This window comes from Canis lupus, chromosome 2, assembly GCF_048164855.1.
Source record: "Canis lupus baileyi chromosome 2, mCanLup2.hap1, whole genome shotgun sequence".
Classification (NCBI taxonomy): domain Eukaryota; kingdom Metazoa; phylum Chordata; class Mammalia; order Carnivora; family Canidae; genus Canis; species Canis lupus.
This window is the reverse complement of record NC_132839.1, coordinates 983353-996025: the sequence shown is the minus strand read 5'-3', so window position 1 is coordinate 996025 and position 12673 is coordinate 983353. Positions and strand designations below refer to the sequence as shown.

General features: G+C 47.3%; 1 long non-coding RNA gene across 1 annotated transcript in view; it reads right to left on the bottom strand.

Annotated features, from left to right (window-relative positions):
* Positions 1-559: 559 nt before the first annotated feature.
* LOC140609742 (uncharacterized) overlaps positions 560-12673 on the bottom strand; it is a 68424-nt gene continuing 56310 nt past the window's right edge. The window contains exon 5 of the long non-coding RNA XR_012011479.1: positions 560-1039. This is a non-coding gene — a long non-coding RNA (uncharacterized lncRNA). The remainder of the gene's footprint in view (positions 1040-12673) is intronic.

The window sequence follows — 12673 nt, the reverse complement described above, 5'->3', positions numbered from 1 at the left end:
ACTGATAAATCATGTTGATAGTATCTATCCTTTATATGATATAATAAAAATGGCAGTATATCTCTGTATATAATCCACAAAAACAGTTCAATCAGGAGATAAACAACAGACATGTCTCAACTGAGGGAAATTTTACAAAATTTCAAAAAAATTACAAAAAATTTCAAAATTACAAAAAAAACTTTTGCCTTATTCTTAAAGAGTTCCTTTGGTGGAAACAAAGTAAGAATTTTATATCAGAAGGAAAGAAAAACACTTATGAACACGTATAATGCCTCCTCAACCTGAAAAGCAGGAACAGATAATAAATAGCAAAAATCAGATAAAAATACTTCTATTATAATAGACACCATATTGCAAGGGCATTTAAAATTAGCAATGCATAACATTTATTTCCTTGACATTTGTCTTCCAAAGAGTTCAAAGTGTTTCAGTGTCAGTTGAAACAGGGGAAGAATCTCAGGGAAGGATCCTTCACATAATAATAGGACCATTGGTAATAATGTCTCTCAGTTCTTTCCAAATCCATAAAGATGCATTTCCTGAGGAGTGACTGAGCTGTGAAGAAAGAGATGAGAACCCCTCATCCCTCTGAATTACTTGTGTCAGAATATTTTAACCATAGTACTATGGATAGTAAATTATCCTTATTAACAGGAAATACATCTCACATTGGAATCTGAGCAATCAGATGGGCAGAGAAAAAAGGCTTTGACTGGCTCTTCATCTTTTAAAGATAAAGGAGAGCTTTTCTATGTACAAAGTCAGTTGTCAAGATAGCCTTAGGGAATGAGTCTGCAGCATCAAATTCCTATGCACAGCCGGTATGCCCGCACCCCAGGTCTCCCTGATCCCAAATCCCTGGGCCTGTCCCCCAACAGACCCTGCCAAGCTGAGGTCATTTGCAATTGCTCTCTCAGGAGCTCCGGGGAAGGGGGAAAGAGCTAGATAGGATGGGAGGGGACGCAAGGAGGCCAAGAAAATGAAGCTCTTTCCTCTTTAAGTTCAGGGTTCGAACAGGTCCATCCATCCCAGGCCCCTGTGAAGAAGAGGTAAAATTTACATTACTTCAGTTACAGGAAAAAAACAAAAGTTTGCAGCTTAATGTCCTAGAAAGCCCCACAATAGAATAAGAACTGAGCCCACCCCAAGGGCTGGAAGCACCTATTAGAATGAGAACAGAGGTCAATGTCCTTGAAGGCCCCATATCAAAATGTAAACAGAACTTGAGGAATTGCTCCAGCCCTTCTGGAGGTCCCTGAGACAAGTCCTAAAAACTAAGCAAAAACCCACCACGAGGTCCAAGTCCCTGCTCCGCTGTGTCGGGTGAACTTGGACACAAACTCGAGTTTGGAAATCAACCCTTGTGTGTTTGCATCAGTGTCAGCTCCATAGTGGTTTCTCGGATTCACAATCTTGGGCACAACACCCCCATGTCCCCTCCCACCTGGGCTGAACCCCTATCCCCTCCCACCCAGGCTGACACTCAGTCACCTCCCCGCCCACAACAGCTGGGCACAGGCCCTCACACAGGTGTCACGGGCATGGTGGGCACTCCTGCCATGCCCGGCCTCCCAGAGGAAGGAAGGAGGTTTCGGCAGGACACACTCCCTTGGTGGCCCCAGGGCTCCCTGCCCAGCACGGCAGCTCGTGAGAAGTCGGGGTCTGTTTCCCTGACGCCTGCTCCTCCTCCCCAGTTTTCCCACAGGAAATGAAGGAGGAGGCCCTGGTCTCCTCCAGGGACATCACGCAGGTAGACTTGGACGTCAACAGGACGTTCGGCAGCCACACCATATTTTGGGATGGCTAGGGGGTCAGGTGAGGCTGCTGGGCCAGGGGGATTCGGGGCCCTGAGGGAGGCCCGGGTCCTTCTGGGTAGGGAAAATGGGGCTTCTGAGGCCGGGGGAGCAATAGAAGCCAAAAACACACTGCTCCATGGTAGGATGTTGGGGATGACTCCCGTGCCCACACTCCCGATGCCTCGGGGATGAGGAAGCCAGTAGGATGGGGCCTTCAGGTGTTGCCATGGGAGCTGAACACCAAAGGGGAGAGAGACGGCCCCCTGAGAAGCAGGGGATGGGGTGTGGGATGTGGGGGGAGGAACCGGACCTGGTGGCCAGACTGCATGGCCGCTGCTGGAGCAGGACAAACATCGATCCCATGAGGGTCAGACGGGCCAGAGTGACACCCACTCTCGATGCTTTATATTATTCTAAATTCTATGCATTTAATTTGAGACAATTTGCAATTTGAAAACATACATAGTATAATGATCCCCAGATAATGCTGCTGGTCCAGCCAGGGCAGGGGCAGGTGTCACTGCAAACCCCAGACTAGTCGCCTTTAACTGTAGACGTCTCCTTGTGCATCTTAGAGGAAGGAGATGCCCTGTGTCCGCAGGCCCCCCACGACATCCCCCTCATTCCCCACTCCCACACCATCCCGCTACATCATCATCCCCATTGGCATCCCACCTACACCATCCCCCTCAAACCCACACAGCCCCACACAATCCCCACTCACACTATACCCCAACACCATCACCCCTACACCATCCCCCACACTCCACCACCATCATAACCTTGCTTCCACACCATCCACCACCACACCATCAGCCCTCAGCAAGGACCCGGTGCAGGTGCCCCCTGTGGGACATGCTCAGCCTCCCCGGGTTTCTCTGGATACCCTGCTCCCATCAGAAGCCTGGGTGTCCCATAGAATACCCAGGGGTTACAGGGAGGAGGGAAGACAGGGAACCCCCAACAGGGTGAGTACAGGTGAGTGGTGCAGAGGACCCACTGTGCCCTGCCTCCGCCCACTGTCCCTCATTTAGCGTACACACCCCACAGGACACCAGCCCCTAACCCATGGGGATCTGGGCTGGCCTGGCCCTGGGCTCTGTGAGGGTTTGGGTGATTTGAGCCTCCGCCCCAGGCCCAACACAAAGACTAATGGGACCCAGCCCACATGGCCCTGGCCAGCCCTGGATTCTGGCCCTGGGCTGAGCGAGCCCTCTCACAGCTGAATGTTGACTCCTGGACCCTGGGGTAGGATGGTGGGCCCCACCCACACCCACACCAGGAGGCAGACTCCTCCAGGTGCTGGGGCACCAGGGAGCCTGAGGCCGGGTTCCAGCTGCCCTGTTGGGACCCAGCGCAGAAGCCCATGAGTTGCAGGTCCATGTCAGCTCTGCTGTCCTCAGAACCATCTCTCAGACTGAAACCTCAGGACACACGCCCCCACCCAGAGTCCACACATGCTCCCAGGTGGGGGACTCCAGCACCCGCCCCCCAACCCATGTCATTCTTGCCCTCCCATAAAGGACAGAAAGGTCTCCCTCCCCAGGGGAAGGCTCTGAGCTCTGAGCCCGTTTGCTGTAGAAAGTCAATAAAGTGTTGTGGTGCGAAAATGCACAGCCAGCCCGTTTCTGTGTCTCCCAGAACACTGTTCATGGGGCATGGAGAGACCCCCAGAGAGGAGGACGGGGTACCACCTAGGCCCCACCAGCCCCTGCAGGGGCGCCGCCAGCAACACCCAGCTGACATCCCAACGTGCCTTCCACTGGACCAGATGCCGGGGTCAAGACGCAACAGACTTTACTGGGACTCAGGCTACGCCCCGCGGGCCAGGAGGGCCTGGGACAGAGTGACAGCCAGGAAGCCTCAGGTCACCAGGGTCTGTGCAAAGCGACCCGGGGGTCTGTGCAAAGCGACCCGGAGGTCTGTGCTCCCTCTGTACAGGAGGCTGTGGCTGGCTGGGTGTGGGGCACTTCCTCCCCTCACTGCATTCACTTGACTGTGTGCCTGGGGCAGAGAGGGCCTGCAGGGCGGTCAGCATGGCCCTAGAAGGGATGTCAGGACAGTAGGCCCTTGTGTTGTGCCCAACATTGTGAATCTGAGAAACCACTGAGGAGCCAACACCATTACAAACTCCCAAGGATTTCTTTGCAAGCTGGAGCTTGTGTCCAAGTGCACCCGACACAGCAGAGCAGGGACTTGGACCCCGAGACTAAAAGGCGTAGCAGCTTTATAGGGGCCAGTGGCCCATGGGATATGCAGAAAGTTGCACAGTCATGTCAGTTCACATGCAGGTGGCCGATTGAATTACACCTTACCCTATAGTATCCACTTGAGCTGGCCTATTACTTTGGTCAGAATCGGCGCACAGATTTGGCGGGCACAAAGCGGGGTTACATTGTTATGAGCTGATTTCTGATTAGGGTGTGTTGAGCAGCCTGACTAGGGTGGGGCAGCGCCTTAAGCAACAATCAGGTCATGTCAGGGTCATAGGGGAAGTGCGGGTGTAGCACAAAATGGAATCAGTCCTGCTCTGTGTGCCCAGGGGTAGGAGATTTTTGTTAAATTTCCTGGGTCCCACACTTGCAGCTCATGCACCTGGGCCACCCGCACCAGGTGGACTCAGCCTGCACACCTTGTGGTGCTGGATAACTCACACCAGCATATGGAGGGCATCCTCCTCACCCTAGTGAGTAGGGGCTGGGTGAGCATGGGTCTCGGCCTGAAGGCCAGGCAGCACAGCAGACTGAAGAACCCCAGCCCCATCCCCACCCCGACTCCCACACACAGGCAGCCCCAGGGCTCCCGCCATGGGCAACCGGCTCCTCAGGAGCTCCCCCCAGAGCGTCCTGAAGGTCTGGCTCCCTGCTGGCGAGGCATCAGGGAGAATAGAAGCACCCGGCGCCTGGCGGGACCCACTGCAGGTCATGAGAATGTGGTTGAGCCGGAATTTCCAGCTCAGCTGACCCTCCAGCTGAAAGTCATTGCACCAGCGAGCACAGGGTCAGCCAGGAGACCCCAGCTAGCCGCCCAGATCCAGCACCAGAAATGATGTTGTGCCAACCATTTCGGCATTTGGGTGACCCAGCCAGAGGATCCGATATCTGCACGTGATAGCTGCATGTGATAGACACACACACACCCTAAAACCAACAAAAGTCAGAATCCCCCCAATGTTGTCAAAAAGTAGCCGGATGATTCCATACACGATGCTATGGTCCCCAAAAGGATACATGAAAGATGGTATAGGGGATCCCTGGGTGGCGCAGCGGTTTGGCGCCTGCCTTTGGCTCAGGGCGCGATCCTGGAGACCAGGGATCGAATCCCACATCGGGCTCCCGGTGCATGGAGCCTGCTTCTCTCTCTGCCTGTGTCTCTGCCTCTCTCTCTCTCTCCGTGACTATCGTAAATAAATAAATAAATAAAATTAAAAAAAAAAAGAAAGATGGTATAAACCACGACTGCAGAGGTGTCAGAGGTACGGAGATGTGCCTGGTGGGTTCCAACAAGAGGCCCAGAGGGGAAGGAAGCATCCTACGGAGGGGGGGGGGCCCTCCTTGGAAAGGACACCAGGTCCCTGTGAAGGCTACGGAGGGTGAAATCTGTCCTCCTCCCTTTCAGCTTCTGGTTTTCCTCCTAAATGCCATTTTCCTCAATGAAAATAGCAAAAATTTATTTTATGTTTTTAAATTTCTTTTTACAGGTGTCCAATTCATATGAATTCTTTCTTCAGCAAGGGTGTCATTCAGGAAAGAAGGAGAGATAAAGATTTCCCAGACAGACAAAGTATAAAGGAGTTCATGACCACTAAACCAGTCCAGTAAGGAATTTTAAGAGGGATTCTTCTAGTGGGGGGAAAAAATGAGACCAAAAGCAACAAAGACTAGAAAGGACCAGAGAACGTCACCAGAAACACCAACTCTACCGGTAACACAAAGGCAATAAGTTCATATTTTTCAATAATCACTCTGAATGCTGATAGAAAAATTGCTCCAATCAAAAGATATAGGGTATCAGAGTAGCTTAAAAAAAAGGATCCGGGATGCCTGGGTGGCTCAGGGGTTGAGCCTCTGCCTTTGACTCAGGCTGTGATCCTGGAGTCTGGGATCCAGTCCCATATTGGGCTCCTGGTGGGGAGCATGCTTTTCTCTCTGCCTAATTTTCTGCCTCTCTCTCTCTCTCACTCCCTCATAAATAAAATCGTTATTAAAAAAACAAGATCCATCTGTATGCTGCCTACAAGATGCTCACGTTAGACCTATAGACACCGGGAGATTGAAAGTCAGGGGATGGAAAACCATCTATCACAGTAATGGATACCATACGAAAGCTGGAGGACCCATACTTATATCAGTCTAACTAGATTTGAAACCAAACCCTGGGGGACACCTGGTGGGTCAGTAGTTGAGCATCTGCCTTCGGCACAGGGTGTGATCCTAGGATCCCAGGACCGAGTCCCACATCGGCCTCCCTGTGTGGAGCCTGCCTCTCCTTCTGCCTATGTTTCTGCCTCTGCTGCTCTGTGTGTCTCTCATGAATAAATAAATAAAATATTTACATTTCAAAAAAGAAAGAACAATTACTGTAAGAAGAGATGAAGAAGGGCGTTATTTCATAATTAAAAAGACTATCAAGATGAAACAACTAAATATTTATGCTGCCAACATGGGGGTACCTAAATATAGAAACCAATTAACAACAAACTTACAGGAACTCACTGATAATAATACAATGACATCGGATTTTCACACCCACTTATGGCAATGGACCGATCATCTATACAGAAAATCAACAAGGGAACAATAGCCTTGACACACTGGGCCACAGGGACTCAACAGATATAGTCTGAACATTTCAACCTAAAGCAGAGTACACATTCCTTTCAAGTGCACATGGGACATTCTCCAGAACAGATCACATCATGGGCCACAAATCAGCCCTAAACAGGTACAACAGGTACAAGAAGGTTGATATAACACCCTGTACATTGTCGGACCACGACGCTATGAAACTTGAAGTCGACAGTAAGAAAAAATTTGGACAGACCAAAAATACGTTGAGTTTATGATCATCCTACTAGAGAATGGAGCAACTAGGAAATTAAAGAGGAAATTTAAAACAAACGAAAATGAAAACATGTTTCTCCAAGCCTCTTGGATGCAGCAAAGGCAGTCCTAAGAGGGAAGTACATATCAATACAGGCCTACCTCAAGAAACAAGAAGTCTCCAATACACAGCCTAACCCTACACTTTAAGGACCTGGAAAAGAAATAGAAAACAAAGCCTAAAGCTTATAGAAGAGGGGAAAAATAGAGATGAGAGCAGAAATAAACAATACAGAATCAACGAAGCAGTAGAATGGAATAACGAAACAAAGAGCTGGTTCTTCAAAATAATTGATAAATTGAATCAAGCCCTAGCCAGCCTTATCAACAAGAAAAGAGAAAAGACCTAAATAAATAAAATCACAAATGAGAGAAGAGAGATCACAATCAACACCAGAAAAATAAGACAACTATAAGAGAACACTATGAAAGATTATACGCTAACAAACTGGGAGACCTGGAAGAAATGGACAAATCCCTAGAAATGTCAAACGAGGAAACCTAAATAGGAGGAAATAGAAAATGTGAACAGACATATAAAAGCAAAGGAATTGAATCAGCAAGGCACCTGGGTGCCTCAGTGGTTGAGCATCTGCTTTGGCTCAGGTCATGATCCTAGGGTCCTGGGGGATCACGTCCCACATCAGGCTCCCTGCATGGAGCCTCATTTTCTCTCTGCCTATACCTCTGCCTCTCTGTGTCTCTCATGAATACATAGATAAAATCTTTAAAAAAGAACAAAGATAAAAAAGAGAATGGTCCCAAATAAAATCACAAAGGAAAAGAGAAATAACAACCAACACTAGAGAAATACAAACGATTATAAGAGAACATTATGAAAAATTATATGCCAGCAACCAAGAACCTGGAAGAAATAGATCAATTACTGGAAATATATAACATAGCAAAAATGAAGAAGGAAGAAATAAGAAACTTGAACAGACAGATAACCAGCAAAGAATTTGAATCAGCATTCAAGGATCTCCCAACCGTAGATGCTTAGATCAATAGAACAGAATGGAAAGCTGAAACAAGATACAAACCTGTAACTCTATGATCCATTAATCGACAACAAGGCAGGAAGGAATATCCAAAGTCACACAGACAGTCTCTTCAACAAACCCTAACCCTGACCGCAGGATAAGAACAAATGGTGTTGGGAAAACCAGGCAGCCACATGCAGAAGAATGAAACTGGACCACTTTCTTATACGATATATATAAAAAATAAATTCAAAATGGATGAAAGACCTAAATGTGAGACCTGAAACCATACAAAAAAGAAAAGATAGGCAGCAACATCTATGACATTGGCCATTGGATCCTCTTTCTAGATATGCCTCTGAGGTGAGGGAAACAAAAGCAAAAATACTATTGGGACTTCATCAAATTGAAAAGTTTCTGCAAAGTGAAGGAAACAACCAAAGCTAAAAGGCAACATACAGGAGGAGGGGCAAGATGGCGGAAGAGTAGGGTCCCCAAGTCACCTGTACCCACCAAATTACCTAAGTAACCTTCAAATCATCCTGAAAATCTACGAATTCGGCCTGAGATTTAAAAAGACACCAGATCGAATGCTACAGTATGAAAAGTTCGCACATCTATCAAGGTAGGAAGACGGGGGAAAAGAAATAAAGAAACAAAGGGCATCCAAGGGGAGGGGTCCTGCGAAGATCCAGGCTATGGCCACAGCGAGTGCCCCCCAGTCAGGAGAGTTCTGTCCCAGAGAAGCAGGAGCTGAACCAACCTTCCAGGGTGGAATTGGGCCCGCAGGGAGTCAGCGCAGGACCTTGGAGGGCGGGGATGTCCTCGGGCTCCCTGGGACACTAACAGACACCTGCATTCCCAAGAGAGTCCACTGAGCTCACTAAGGGGTACACGGCACATGCATTGACCCTGGAGCAGCTCCAAGGGGCTGGGGCGGTGGCTCTGTGCCGAAGGGGCTGCACGAACCTGGGAGGGGCTTGGCTGCGGCGCCTAGGGCAGAGGAAAAGGCTCCGGGCAGAGGGGGCTGTGAGGCTCCAGGAGCAGCTCAGTGGGGCTGGGGAGGCGGTTTGGTGGAGAGGTGGCTGCACGGCCGGGAGCTCGAATCCAACAGTGCAGGCCCCGGAGGACAGGACTCCGGTACACAGCCTAGGATCTGGCCTCGCACGAGACAGGCAGAGGCCGGGGGGGCCCAGGACCGCAAGGACCCTCCTGCCCAGAGCTGAGCAGATCAGAGGCCCTGCCCCGGAGCCTCCTGGACTGTCAGACAGACTGCTCCGGAGTAACTGGGGGGGCTGAATCCAGGTTTCCAGAGCTGGCCTCTGCCCCTGGGATTGTTCCTCCTGGGGCCTCACAGGGTTAACAACCCCCACTGAGCCCTGCAACAGGCAGGGGGCAGATCAGCTCCCCAAAGGGCTAACACCTGAAAATCAGCATAACAAACCCATCCCCCAGAAGACCAGCTAGACGGACAAGTTCCAGGGGAATTCAAGGGACTTAAAGTATACGGAATAAGAAGATACTCCCCCATGTTTTTTTTTTTTTCATTTCTGATTGCTTCCCCCAACCTTTTCCCCCTTTCTTTTTCTTTCTCTTTTTATTCTCTTTTTTCCTTCTTTCTTCCTTTATTCTTTTTTCTTTCTCTTTTCTTTCCTTCTTTCTCTCCTCTATTTTTCTCCTTTTCCCAATACAACTTGTTTTTGATCACTGTGCACTGAGCAAAATGACTAGAAGGAAAACCTCACCTCAAAAGAAAGAATCAGAAACAGTCCTCTCTCCCACAGAGTTACAAAATCTGGATTACAATTCAATGTCAGAAAGCCAATTCAGAAGCACTATTATACAGCTACAGGTGGCTCTAGAAAAAAGCATAAAGGACTCAATAGACTCATGACTGCAGAATTTAGATCCAATCAGGCAGAAAGTAAAAATAAATTGAATGAGATGCAATCCAAACTAAAAGTCCTAACGACAAGGGTTAACGAGGTGGAAGAAAAAGTGAGTGACATAGAAGACAAGTTGATGGCAAAGAGGGAAACTGAGGAAAAAAGAGACAGACAATTAAAAGACCAGAAAGACAGATTAAGGGAAATAAACGACAGCCTGAGGAAGAAAACCCTACGTTTAATTGGGGTTCCAGAGGGCGTCAAAATGGACAGAGGTCCAGAATATGTATTTAAACAAATCCTACCTGAAAACTTTCCTAATCTGGGAAGGGAAACAGGCATTAAGATCCAGGAAATAGAGAGATCCCCTCTAAAATAAATAAAAACCGTCCAACACCTCCACATTTAATAGTGAAGTTTGCAAATTTCAAAGATAAAGAAAAGATCCTTAAAGCAGCAAGAGACAAGAAATCCCTGACATTTATGGGGAGGAGCATTAGGGTAACAGAAGACCTCTCCACAGCGACCTGGCAGGCAAGAAAGGGCTGGCAGGATATATTCAGGATCCTAAATGAGAAGAACATGCAACCAAGAATACTTTATCCAACAAGGATCTCATTCAAAATGGAAGGAGAGATAAAGAGCTTCCAAGACAGGCAGGAACTGAAAGAATAAGTGACCTCCAAACGAGCTCTTTAAGAAATTTTAAGGGGGACTCTTAAAATTCCCCTTTAAGAAGAAGTTCAGTGGAACAATCCACAAAAACAAGGGCTGAATAGATATCATGATGACACTAAACTCATATCTGTTGATAGTAACTATGAATGTGAACAGGCTTAATGACCCCATCAAAAAGCGCAGGGTTTCAGACTGGATAAAAAAGCAGAACCCATCAATTTGCTGTCTAAAAGAGACTCATTTTAGACAGAAGGACACCTACAGCCTGAAAATAAATGTTTGGAGAACCATTTACCATTCAAATGGTCCTCAAAAGAAAGCAGGGGTAGCCATCCTTATATCAGATAAACTAAAATTTACCCCGAAGACTGTAGTGAGAGATGAAGAGGGACACTAAATCATACTTAAAGGATCTATCCAACAAGAGGACTTAACAATCCTCAATATATTGCCCCATATGTGAGAGCTGCCAAATATTTAAAACAATTAATAACCAAAGTGAAGAAATACTTAGATAATAATACACTTATACTTGGTGACTTCAATCTAGTTCTTTCTACCCTCGATAGGTCTTCTAAGCACAACATATCCAATGAAACGAGAGCTTTAAATGATACACTGGACCAGATGGATTTCACAGAAATCTACAGAACTTTACATCCAAACTCAACTGAATACACATTCTTCTCAAGTGCACATGGAACTTTCTCCAGAATCGACCACATACTGGGGCACAAATCGGGTCTGAACCGATACCAAAAGATTGGGATTGTCCCCTGCATATACTCAGACCATAATGCCTTGAAAGTAGAACTAAGGTATTCCTGAGTGGTGCAGCAGTTTGGCGCCTGCCTTTGGCCCAGGGCGTGAATATGGAGACCCGGGATTGAATCCCATGTCGGGCTTCCGGTGCTAGAAGCCTGCTTCTCCCTCTGCCCGTGTCTCTGCCTCTATTCTCTCTCACTGTGTGACTATCATAAATTAAAATTAATAATAAAATAATGAAAAAAAGAAATTAGAACTAAATCACAACAAGAAGTTTGGAAGGAGCTCAAACACATGGAGGTGAAGGATCATCCTGCTAAAAGACAAAACGGTCAACCAGGAAATTAAGGAAGGATTAAAAAGATTCATGGAAACTAATGAGAATGAACATACAACCGTTCAAAATCTTTGGGATGCAGCAAAAGCAGTCCTAAGGGGGAAATACATCACAATACGAACAGGTGCAGCCAATGTGGAAAACACTGTGGAGGGTCCTCGAGAAGTTAAAAAAAGGGGATCCCTGGGTGGTGCAGTGGTTTGGCACCTGCCTTTGGCCCATGTCGCAATCCTGGTGACCCGGGATGGAATCCCATGTCGGACTCACAGTGCATGGAGCCTGCTTCTCCCTCTGCCTGTGTCTCTGCCTCTCTCTCTGTGACTATCATAAAAAAAATTTATAAAAGATGTTAAAAATAGAGCTACCCTACGATTCCAAAATTGCAGAGCTAGGTATTTACCCCGAGGATACAAAAGTCGCTTAGTAGTTTCAAAGAGGGACACGCAGCCCAGTGTTTGTAGCAGCATTATCAACAAGAGCCAAACTGTGGATACAGCCCAGATGTCCATCGACTGATGAATGGGCAGAGACGATGTGGTAAATATACCCACTGCGACATCACTGGGTCATCAGAAGGGATGAAATGAAGCCATTTACAATGAAGTAGGAGAAGTGGAAAGGACTTATGCTAAATGAACTCAGTCAGTCAGAGAAAGACAGATACCAAATACCATACAATTGCATTCAAATGTGAATTTTAAGAAACCAAACAAACTGGCAAAGGGGCAGAGGGGGGGATGACAGAAGCAAACAAACAAAAAAAAACCACACTCTTAACCACAGAGAATAAACTAATAAATACCAGAGATATGTGGGGGGGGTGGGGAATCAGGGGATGGGGATAGTGGAGGGCTCCTGTGACCAGTACCAGACATTCTATCCAAGGGTTGAATCACTATGTGGTAATCCTGAAACTATATTATACTGTGTTAGAAACAGTAATTCAAGTTAAACTTTAAAATACTAATTGGTAGTATTGATGAAATATGTGTGCACTAGAGATAAAATCAGAAAGGCAACTGAAAATCCAAATAAAGAGTCTTTAGAGCCACAAATCCCCTCCTTAGCTCAGCTCGGGAGAATCCTACCATGTCTATTCTGACCCCAACAGAAGCCTGTATTT